The sequence below is a fragment of the Eubalaena glacialis genome, chromosome 6 (assembly GCF_028564815.1).
Source record: "Eubalaena glacialis isolate mEubGla1 chromosome 6, mEubGla1.1.hap2.+ XY, whole genome shotgun sequence".
In the NCBI taxonomy this organism is placed as follows: domain Eukaryota; kingdom Metazoa; phylum Chordata; class Mammalia; order Artiodactyla; family Balaenidae; genus Eubalaena; species Eubalaena glacialis.
This window is the reverse complement of record NC_083721.1, coordinates 93,416,541-93,428,845: the sequence shown is the minus strand read 5'-3', so window position 1 is coordinate 93,428,845 and position 12,305 is coordinate 93,416,541. Positions and strand designations below refer to the sequence as shown.

General features: G+C 34.9%; 1 protein-coding gene across 1 annotated transcript in view; it reads left to right on the top strand.

Annotated features, from left to right (window-relative positions):
* Positions 1–12,305, top strand: part of NAALADL2 (N-acetylated alpha-linked acidic dipeptidase like 2) — a 1,520,504-nt gene that overhangs the window by 103,443 nt on the left and 1,404,756 nt on the right. Inside the window, exon 2 of the mRNA XM_061193412.1 lies at positions 1,996–2,058. The gene's annotated coding sequence lies outside the window, so the exon portion shown is untranslated. The remainder of the gene's footprint in view (positions 1–1,995; positions 2,059–12,305) is intronic.

Below are 12,305 nucleotides of genomic sequence, written 5' to 3'. Positions count from 1 at the left end.
TAAATCAATTCCTGGCGAAGGAAATGGGTTCACTACGATTGGCTGAGTCTAATCAGGTTGGCCTGAACCTGGGCATAAGTCATCCTCCCCAGAGTTGCTTGGGGAAAAAAGACACCTAAGATGAATCAGGGCTCTGCCTAGCAAAAAAGAGGAAACAATGGTTTGTATAGGAAGCCAGTAGTGTCTATTGGAGAAACAAAGCATCAGACTTTAAGCTAGTGGTTCTAAACCCTAGCTGCACGTTAGAATTACCTAGAGAGCTTTTAAAAAATATGTTGATTTAATTGTGCTGGGTTGCACATAGATATTATCAATAGCATTTTATAAAAATCCTCCTGGTGATTTTAGTGTATAGCTAAGTTTAAGAACCACTGCTCTAGGTAAACTGAGGATAGAATAAGGCAACAAAACCCTTCATGAGTCTGCACACATTTAACTGCTCAAGCAGTTTTCCATCTCTGCTGAGCAGTACCTAAAAATTAATCAGCGGCCAGCAGGGTAAGGTTACCAACACAAAATCTTAGACCACAGTTAGTTTGCCAACGTGAAATGATGCTCACTGCCATAGTCATTGCACATTTTCCAAGAACGTATGATTTTGGGGTACTTAAATACCCAGACAGCCTTCATAGCCAAGCCGAGATGGGGTTTTATGTAAAGGTAGGAACGTTAGTCCCACTTTTGTGATGAGAGAACTGAGTTGCAAAGAGGCTGTTACTGGAAGAGAGATGGAACTGAAGGTCTTATTTTAGTATCCTGCAGCCACGGTTTCCTCCTTTTACTTATTTATTGTTGCTGCTTTTGTTCTTGTTTTATTTGAGACAGATGTCATTTGTTTTGGTCAAAGTAAAGCTTCATAATTATAACAGCTACCCTTTATTAACGGCATATTTTGAGCCACGAACTGTGCTAGGTGCTTTATTCCTGCCCCAACATTTGTTTAATCACTACAGAAATCACATGCAGTAAGTAGTACTAACTCTACTTCATAGAAAAGGATATTGGAACCCAGAGAGTTTGATACTTCTCCGAGGTCTCATAATTAGTTCCTTTCTCTGGGATCTAGACTTTGAACCCATAATGCAGTGAAATGCCAAAATGCATCTTGCTATGCACAGAGATTTGATTTTGTACAACTTACCAGTTCAGCAACTACCTATTGGTTGACTAATAGGTGGTAGGTGCTGGGCTAGACCTGAGTTGGATTGCATTTTCCTTACACAGTATAATTTACATTTTTTTTTTAGAAATGGGCTTAGGCCAGTTGCTTTGCACCAAGCCCTTAACATATGATCAAAGAATAATTCAATGAAGAAATGACGTGGAATCTTCATTAAGACTGCTTAATTTGGAGTTGCTCAAATTTTAAAGACTAGTGAAACTACCTTGGCAATAATTTCCTTTTCCAGAGGAACTTATTAAAATACAGAAAGTAAAGCCTTTAAATATGTAGCTTATATTATACTCCCTGATATTTCCAAACAAATACTGAGTTACTGGAGAGTGTGTCTTGAGTTATTCAGTCACCCTCCATATTACTGTTTTCTAATAAAAACAGTACTCTTTTAATAAGAGACATAATTGGTCTGTATGGCTGACATTTATTCAGTTACTTGCTTTAGAATGTGTTCTTCTAATTGAAAGGTAAGAGGAAAATAAACTGAGCGATGGCTATTAAGGACTCACTGGTTGAGTTTTCACAGAGATAACATTTTCCAAATTACTGAGTTATGATATTGAAAATGAAGGGCAGGCTCCTTGTTGGGGGAAAGTGTTAGAATAGCCCTAATGCAGAATCTCATTAAAGCAACTGTCAGGATTCCTCTATTTTACCATCACCTCCCCTATTCGGTAAGAAGCAACTGTCATTTTGAGTGAGTGTACTGCCAAAGAGGCATTTACAAATAAATGAAAAATGTCACAACTGATTTCACTCCTTCCAGGATACTGTGTGTCAGCTTTGTCACAAACTGTCTTTGTTATTCTCTGTTTTAGATCTCCCAGCTGGACATTGGAAATAGCTTTTGATGGTTTAGGGCCTCTTTCACTTGACCCCAGGTAAGCCCTCTATTGGTGACCTTTTATAAATATTTGTAAAACAGTTTGAGCAGTTAGAGAGTATAAAAACATTTTTCCCTCTTTCTCTCTGTAACTGCTGTTTTTGTCAAAAAACATTTCAATGTCAATATCGTTTACTTGCATTTTTGGACGTTAGAGAGAATAATTCCATGCCCTACAGAGCATCGTAAAATTATACAATTATAATTCACATTCTCTTCCCTAATATGATGGTTTGTTATTATCATACTTAATCTAATAATAATTCTAATAACAATTACTTGAAAAGAAGATATATGATTATGCTTTTCCTGTATTTTGAAATAGGTGTCCAAATTTTTTATCACTCTTTCTTTATAATATTATCTTGGATATATGTCTTTCATATGATTTATATACAACATTACTGATACACATTCATTATTGCTATCACCATAAACCAGTCCACCAGCACTACTGCCATCATGCTGACATTAGTGAGCACTTACTCTGAGCCATGTGCTATATGAATTAGCTATGTGAATTAGCTTATGTGAATGTATCACAGTGATATTTGAATCCTAAGTTAATATGGATTTGAAAAAAAAGCAACTAATTAGAAATTGCTAACAGTTGTTACTTTTACAGTGGATATTATTAAAGTAAATCTTCATATAATTATACTTTAAGAGATTTTAATCAGTATAATTAGTTGTAGATTATGGATCATTTGGGATTATTTAGCTTTCTACTTGAAGGATAATGGAATGGACCAATTAGGAATATTCTGTTTCTCTTGAAAAATAGAAGTTGAAGCAATTCACTCATTCATGCAACAAATATTTATTGAGCACCTATTAAGTGGGAGCCATTTTACACTGAGGACATGATGGTGAAGAATATGTATCTATTTCTCAGGGGCTTACAGTCTAGTGGCAAACGGTCAAGAACAGGCAAGTACACCATCGTGTGATGAGTGAAAACAGTAGGGATAAGCATGGGGTGCAAAGTGAGAAATGAGGTGGGCATCTAAGCCAGACTAGAGATAAATGCTCAAGGAGGGATGTGGCAGAGGAAGGTGGAAAAATAATAAATTTTGGTTACAAAGTAGTTATGGTGTCTGAAGTGTAGTGTTTAAGATAGGGAGGTGTGCCTAAAGAATTCAGGAAGGGGCACATCATGAATGTCCTTCTGAACTATATCAAGGAATTCAGATATAACTGTAAACAGTAGCAGTTAAACTGGAAAGACTTCATCTGATACTGAACATTTTCTTCAAACCAAGCTGATGAAATTCTCACAGGGCCAGCTTCCTATATCTAATACCCAGGCAGGCAGGCCATTCTTCCTCCTTCACACCTACATAAATAGAATATATTTCCTAGACTATAACATCTTTGTGAGCAAGGACCTGGGCTGATGCACCTTGTTTTCCCAGGATCTGTTGCAGTATTTTGCACATAGCAGGCTCTTGGTGTTTGTGGTGTGGGATGACAGGATCAAATGTAAAATCTGGGGAATGGATAGATTGACCCAACAGAGTGTCCCCACAGAGACTGACTACTTAAAGCCATATACTCCTCTTTCCGTGATCAGTTGTCACAAATGGCAAAACTGCTTTCTGCATCTCCTCTTGACTTTTAGATTCATAGTAAGGGGACTCCATCAAAATCAATATGAAATGCAATTTTTAAAATAAACAATAATGTTTCAACTTATAAGTGAAAAAATGTATGTCAATAAATGCTCTTCAAAGACATAAAAAAGGTTTGAAGAAAGCTAAGAATAAGTGAAGAAAATGATTTTTAGCAAAAGAAGAAATAGCCAATATATCCAAGTTTTATTTATTTTAACTCTAGAAAATTATATAGTCAATATACATTATAAAAGCTTTCTTTTATAATGAGAAAGAGATGATAACTATCATTAAATTAATCATGTAAGGTAATGTATCAAGAAGATAAAGTGTACTTGTTTTGTAAGAAAAACTAATGAGGAGTCTTTAAAAAATATGGTGATTTACAAATCACAAAATTACTTTACTGGTGTATATTATTGTATAGTGTGGACACTTTGGGTTCAGTTATAAAAAACTAACCATTGTAAAGTTCTCCATTCTGGAGACTTTGACCATCTTTTCTGGAGTTATTCCTTTAAAATATGCTGTCTTATGGTCACCTTGCTGCCAGATTGGGCTTGAAACCCGTGGAGCATTTCTGTGATTTTTTTTTTTTTGGTATGGCCACATAAAATTCTGGAAGGACTAAGGCACCCACCCAAGGCTACACAGAGTAGGATATCAGCTCTCATGTGATATTTTAGTGACCTAAGGATAGACACAAACTGGAAGTTTCAATAAACTTGATAATTTTAGGACATTTAAAATATATTTTTCCAAACTGAAAATAACTTTTAAAAATATAAAACCTAAACTATATATATATATATAGCAATAAGGAAAATATGAACAAGAATACCAAGTTGCACACAGAATCTGTCAACCTTAGAGTCACCTGTTGTTCATAGGGTAATGTTAACATTTTGCAAAGTGAAGAAGAGGCAGTTCTCAAAGAAATGCTGCCTAATGTTTTGGAAAAATGGACATTTCTCTGGCTTGCTATCACTCAAAATACAGGTTAAGAATAGCCAAATTAAAGAAAGTCTAATGAAAGTAGAAAAGAGGCAGAAATGAGAGCAAAAGAACTGGAAATGTTGTGAAGGATCAGGATATGCCACCCCAAAATATGCTTCTTTGGCATCAAAATGATTTTTTTGTCCCTAGTTTTCATTTCTTTTATATTTTGATTTTTTAAAAATTTTGATTGGAGTATAGTTGATTTACAATGTTTTGTTAGTTTCAGGTGTACAGCAAAGTGAATCAGTTATACATATACATATATCCACTTTTTTTTTTTTTTAGATTCTTTTCCCATATAGGCCATTACAGAGTATTGAGTAGAGTTCCCTGTGCTATATAGCAGGTTCTTATTAGTTATCTATTTTATATATAGTAGTGTGTATATGTCAATACTTTGGGATTGGGCATCAAAATGATTTTGAGCTGAATGCATTTAGTTTCTGAAATCCCATATCTGCCTAAAAGCAGAGCCTCCCCAAAGATCTCAAAAGTCACTAAATCTTCTTCTGCAAAGCTACTGTAATCTTCTCATCACACCCAAACAGACTTTGTCACAAGACTGACATATCCCCCATTGGTTCTTCTAAGGTCCCTTTTATCTTTCCAAAATGTCATTTGTTTTTCTATAAGTGCCCTTTCTCCCCTTCCCCTTCCCCTAGTGAATTAGGTCTATAGACCCCAAATTCCAACCATCCCTTTGAGGTATTCATCTCTGAGTTCTCCCTTGTGTATGCTCAATGCACATGTAAATGAACTTGTTTTTCTTTTGTTAATCTGTCTTTTGTCAGTCTAATTTACAGGGACCTAGACAATGAACCTAAAATGAGTAGAGGAAAAAAATATTTGTTTCCTCTCCTACTAATTGACTACTTAGGGTTCTATAACACACAGTCATACTGAGTACTAAGGACTTCACTTTAGGAACATTTAGTGTAGGAACTTGCTTCCCCACGTCGAAGTCAACACTTGATCTAAACTAACTCTTGGTATCTGATCTCAGTTTAACAGCCCTGCCTCTAGGTTACAGCTGGTCCAGGTGAAATAATACTAATGAAGAGATTAAAGTTGAACCATAGAGGCATTCTAAATGTCCTCATACTGCTAAACGACTTTAGCAAAAACATGACCCTCTGTCTTTAACAGCAAGTATGAATTTCTAATAAGTAAAATGAAAACCTGATTACTTTCTTTAAGGTAAGAAAGTGCCCAAAGAAATCAGCCCCAAATCCTTCAATAACACCTTTAACGGCAAAAGGGGATTTCTAACAAATAAGACAAAAATGATTATTTTCTTTATTGTAACAAGAGCTCAAACAAATCAGAAACACCACTAACTCCTTTATATATTTAGAGTAAAAAAGTGAATCAAAAGTTCGCAAAACAGGCTTTTGTCTAGTAAGAGAAAGAAATTTTTTAAAAAAGGAAGGCAGACAACGTGGCCAGGCCTGCCACTGGGATGTGTAAATATACAACTGCTGGCCGGACAATTGGCAGAGGGCTGGCTCTGGCTGGGCCAGGTGGTGGGAACAGTATGAGGCGCCGGCTGCCTTGTTTCGGGGTCACTTCCTGTGCTTATTCCCTCTGTTGGTTTCCTTCTTTTGCGTCCACCTTCTGACTTGGATAGCACCTGTTCTGTACCATTACCTTGGCAGGCAGCTTTCATGTATATTTTAACAAATTCTCTGTGCCAAATTCTCTCCTTAAGTTACCAAAGGCAATTGTTAAAAAACTTGCAGAGCAAGTGAGACAAAAAACAGTTTTCTATAAAGACTAAGGAGTCAAGTATACTACTGGCAGGACGACTGCTTGTGAATTTTTGCACACAGCATTTGAAGCTGGCTTGTTGATGAGAAAAACATTAATTGTTTTTAATTGTCTGAACAAAGGGGTGTAAATTTCCTCCATTCTGTTGCTGTTTATTGGATGTCTGTTCATGCTAACATGCCCAATTTGGCTTCTCTTTTTCTTTAAAATAGCTCTGCAAATTTCCAGGAACTAAGACAAAAACAGTTCTTTTATTTTAGGACATAGCCTTTTCCCAGCAATATCGTGTGGCTTATGCCAACCTGTTGTCTGGAGACTAGGGACTTTACACGTGGGTTTTCTAAATGATAGGTATTTTGAAATTTTCTAAAGAAAAATTTGATAGAATTTTTTCTCTTTGTAGCTGCAGCCCATTTATGTACTTTTTGCCTTATGAAGATGGAGGGGGAGAATCAAAACATCCCTCAAAACTGGAATAATACAGTTTTGGGTGGGACACATAGTCCTTTTACTAGAAGTAAGATTTTGCACACAGGAGAACCAAAGCTTTTCTCACATTTCTTTCTGTTACCGTATCACTCTTCTTTACCTCCAAACTCTTACTGGATGTTTATTCCTAAAATATTAACATTTGGGTAACATGAATTTCAAAGAAAACTTTTCAGAAGCTCTTTCCTCTCAATGCCTATCATGCCACATTCCACATTCCATTTAATTTTAAAGCCATTTAATTTTAATTGGGAATGAAGTAAGATACCTATTATAAAGACAATTTATAGATGAATTCTGGTAACAGATTATTTTTGATCACCATGTATCTGAATCATCTTTTGTAAAATTTTTACATACTGATTTATTTTTTTTCTAAATTAGAAAATTGAAACGTGTGATGATACAGCTAAAGCACAGATTCAGCCCAGAAAGATGAAAGGCGATGGTTAAATATATAACAAAGGTTAATAGTCAAGGGATTTGACAGCTGTAAAAATGCAATGTGTTTATTTAGTACATTTAAAGTGGGTTAATCAATCAGCCATTCAACATATCCTAAGTATGTGGCATGTGTGCGAAAATGCACTGGATGCTGTAAAATACGTATTTTTAAACAATCAAAAAGCATTACTAGGCTCCATTTATGATTTTAATTATTATAGAGTATAGAGGAGTTCAGTATGTTTCCTGATACAGAACTGTTTACAATTATAGGAAAACAAAATAGGCAGTGAAAATATAATACAGAAATAGAGAATAGGAACATATTTAAATAGGTGCTAATTATGAGGTGAAGGCAGTATTTGTAAGAGTCATTAGAAAAGGCCTAAATCTGTGTGCTGGGGACATCTCAGAGAAGGCAATTTAGGGGCACTGTGGTTTGAGGTAGACTGTGACACATGAGAATTTGGGTAGATGAGAGAGGTAAATAGACACTTTTTGTTCGGGGGGAGGGGGGTGACCAAGCAGCATGACCCATAAAGGCAGTGGTTTAGCAGTTAACATCAGGGAGAATGGCAGTTCGAGAAGTAGGCATTAGTGACTGGCACAGAGGATGTGTCCTGGGAACTTATTGGATGTGAGGAGAGGTAGAGGTAGGGCCTTCAAAGCCAGGCAGAGTGCTTTACACCGAGGCAGTGGACTGCACTTAAGTTCTTGAGCTGCGAGTGCCATTATGAAGATAGGGTCTTCTGTGAAATGATCCTGAGCTGGGACTAGAGCAGGATGGTTGGTGGGAGGGAGTTGTGGACATCTAGGCACAAGAGGAGTAGGCTGAATTAGGGTGCTGATGGGGGAGTGAATGAAGAAATACAGTGTCAGTAATTAAGCCATATTTTCCTGATACTTATTTCTTATTTACAAATGTGGTACAACAATTAACACATTCTGGAGTTAGTAATTAGCAATCAGGTTAAATTGCTTTGATTACCTCTTTTACATTTAATGAAAAACATTTTAAGAAAGCTACTTTCTGAGATGTTTTGTAGTCTGCTCTCTCTATATAGTTTCTCTTTTACTGATCCTGCATTCTTTCCTTCTCCTTCTACCTCTCTCACCCTTTTTCTCTGTCCTCTCTCACTTTCCCTTCTAAAAGAACAAACATTTAGGGTGCTTTTTATTAAGTTATTTAAATAAATTAATCATCATTTTATATAAGTATAATAGTTTAAACCTCATATAGGCTTAAAATTTTAAAGTAGCACCTTGCTAATATTTCTTTCCAGGCGGCTCCTGAGACAGTGATTTTCAACTCTTCTATTTTTTTCTTCTGATAACTCTATGCTTAAGTAGTTATTTCTTGATTTATAGATACTTGATACTATCTATTGACTTCTTGTTTTGTTGGTTGAGAATTAATTTTTCTAAGATCTCACACTCAGCCGTCCAAAATATCCTCCCTTTTTAAAAAAATTACGGTTATATCACAATTGTTCATTAAATTGTTTTCACATTTGTAATAATAAGTGAATATCACTTACTTTGAACCAAGACTTATATTATGATTTTTTTCCTTTCTCATATATTTTTAAGCATTAATACTTTCTTTTTTTTGTTTGCTTAGTTTTCTGTATATCTGTTACTATTTGTTCCCAAATATTCTATAAAAGACCTATTAAATGGCCATCAGTAACATTTTTAAATGATTTTTTATTGTTGTTGTTCTCAGAAAAGTGTGGCCTTGAATGGCTTCATTATTAAAGACAAATAGAGGCCCCGAGAAAGAATTTAGTCCTCAGCTTAGGATACAAGAAAAACCAAAGAATCTAAAAGAAATGAGAGAGTGTTCTGAAATACCAACAAAATAAACTCCTCTTGAGCTTGATGAGAGAGAGAAGGTTAGGAATAAAGAAGGGAACAGATTCAGATGAAACTCATAAACGATTGGCTACATTAAACTTTTTCTGATTTTGGCCTGGAGATATTCCTGTTGTACCCCTTCATCCTCCTGCATCAGTTGTGGCTTTTGTTTCTAGGCCTAGTACAACTGTCATTCTGGAGTGTTTCTTTCCCACTTTTTGTATTAGGACCCTTTGGTACCTACATCTAATTTCTGCCTCCAACGGCTTTCTGAGAAAGGGTGCCTGGGAAAGTCTTCTGTCTCCTTATGAGCTAGATGTGTCTTTATTCTGCCCTCCTGCTTGATTGATAGTTTGGGTGATCACAGGCTGCTTCCTCTCAGAAGTCTGAAGCCTCTACTTTCTTATAGTCTTTCTGTTGAGAAGTCGGAGGCCATTCTAATGGTAGGTGCTTCTTTTCTTAGGAGATTTTTGGTCTCTTTAGTGAGCATCTGTGTGCCTTTTCAAACTGAATTTTCAGCTTGGTAATTTTCTTATTGGTATTGTTATATTATTGGGATTTTTCTTTCCTCTTTATTTTGGCAACTCCTATTGAAAAAAAATGCTGGCTATCCTGGATTAATTCTCTGACTTCACCCCTGTTAACGTTCCATTTCTTTTTGTCTCTTGTGGTTTCCTTGATTTTGTCTTTTATTATTATATTCCTAAGTTTTAGGAACCCTTTATTCTGTGATTGTTCCTAGTTTATGATATCCTGTTCTAGTTTTATGGTACACTATATTAATTTTATTTTGTTGAAGTATTTCTCTGCATAGTCTGTTTCCTCCTGGTTCTCTTTTTTTGCTGTTTTTTTTTTTATGTGGGAAGCATTCTTTACATATTTAATAATCCTCAAACATCTATTTTAAGAATTAAACACTAAAAGGTGATAAATATATGCTTAGGTGGGATTTGGTTTCTGGTGAGCTTCACTATGAAAGGGTGATGAGCAAGCCTTTTCATTTTCAATAACTGATGAGATATATATTTATCATCAAATTTTATAACCCAGAAAAGTAAATATTTCTCCCATTTTAGTGTTGAAGAAACAGAGTCAAATGGGGTTAAATAGTTTTCTAAAGTTACATATCTCATTAGGTCTATGTGAATCAGAATCTTGTGCTCTTTCTAAGACATCATTGTCTAATTTTATTTTTTCTCTTCTGGAGCTACACCTCTGAGTCAAGTGGCATTGTGGTAAAATTTTGTGAAGATAATCACAGCTCTTTAAACTGCAAAATAAAGGCAGCTTCACGTAAGTGTAAATACATTTTGAAATGCCCTCTTGAAACCTTTCAGTTCATAGCATTTAAACTGAATGTTGGACTAGTAAATTATAAAGGAATTAAAATGCTTCACCAGTTTGTACTTGGCTGATATTACCGCATTCTTGAAGCATAAAGCCAGAAGTGGAAATGGAACCACCTTCATAAACTGCAGAATTGAATAAAAATATGTACAATCTTTTGAGAAAAGAATTTGGTAATATACATTAATAGCCTTTAAAAAATTGATACCTCTGACCTAGACATCTAATTTTAGAAATCTCACAGAAGGAAAGCAGAGGTGTAGATAAAACTACAGATAAATATTCAAAATTATGATGTTCATTATTAAATATGCAAACTTAAAATTAGAAAAAAACAAAATTCCTACAATGGCAGGACTTTTAAATAAATTATGGTAAAGCCATATGATGGAGTATTATGTAGCTCTGAAACATGGTGTTTTTAAAGGGTATTTAAAATACAGAAATGTCTGGTGTGTTAAGAGAAAAAGCAGAATGCCAAACTGTACTCACTGTGCAGTGCAAAGTAGGTTAAAATTCATGTACATTTGCACAGAAAAAAGACTGGAGGAAAATATACCAAGCTGCAATAGTATTTGTCTTTAGCTTCTGGAATTACAGGCAATTTAAATTTTCTCACTGATGCTAGTCTGTAATTTCCAAATTTCCTAAAATAACTACATATTACGTTAATAATAAAAAAAGTATGTAGCCTTAAAAACACTCGAAGGAGAACAGAAAAACTCTCTGTAGTCTCTTTGCTATTGAGAATAAGTGAGGCTAAATGTCCTTTGGCTCTTCCCTGCCTTCATGTAACCATCTGGGGATAGTACTAATGGGACAGAATTGGGCTGTTTACTGCACTGGATTGTTATTAAGAATTTTCTAACTTAGGAAAATGTGCTGATTCCTGTTATCTTTATTGCCCATTTTCTTCTTTTTCCTAACTCCATTCTCTCATATTTTATACCTTAAACACTCATCATTGGATTGTCATAAATATGATTTATTTAAGTCACTAATATACATTTTAAATTTATTGTGCATTTTTATTTATAGTGCATATATGATTCATACACAAATTGGAACTGGTTTCTGAAATATTTTGTAAAAATCTACTAAAGGTTTCCTAGTGACAAAAGTTACATATGAAAAAAGTTAAAGGTGTGTAACTGGATTAAATGAATAAAACGTAAGGGGAAAAAATCATCCTGATTACCTATAATTAATACTAGCCTAGCTTTTAGACATTTTTCTAGGTAAACAGTCATTTCATGTAATTTATTTACTAATTGCAGTGATTTTAAACACCTGGGCTCCTTTTGCACTATCTATAAAAATCTTTAGGTATTAAGAATTAACGCACATATGATGTTGAAGTGGAGTGAAATGGGTGAGATCTAGATATTACACATGTCCCTCAGTATCCTTGGGATCCAGGACCCTTTGTGGATACCAAAATCCACAGATGCTCAAGTCCTTTATATAAAATGGCATACTACCTTAGCTTTCCCTATTCATGGGCATCCCACAGATACAGAGGGCTGACTGTACTTACACTTTTATGAATTTCAGGTATACTGAATTCTAGAATAGAAATTATGTAAGCGGCATTATCAGGTCTATGGATATAATTTTAATGACAGAATTTTTTTAAATGAATATTTTAAAACATATGTTTTTTAAAATTTCAAAGCACGGTTAATTTGGCCAAATTAAATAATTAATTCATAAGGGCGGGCAGTAGATA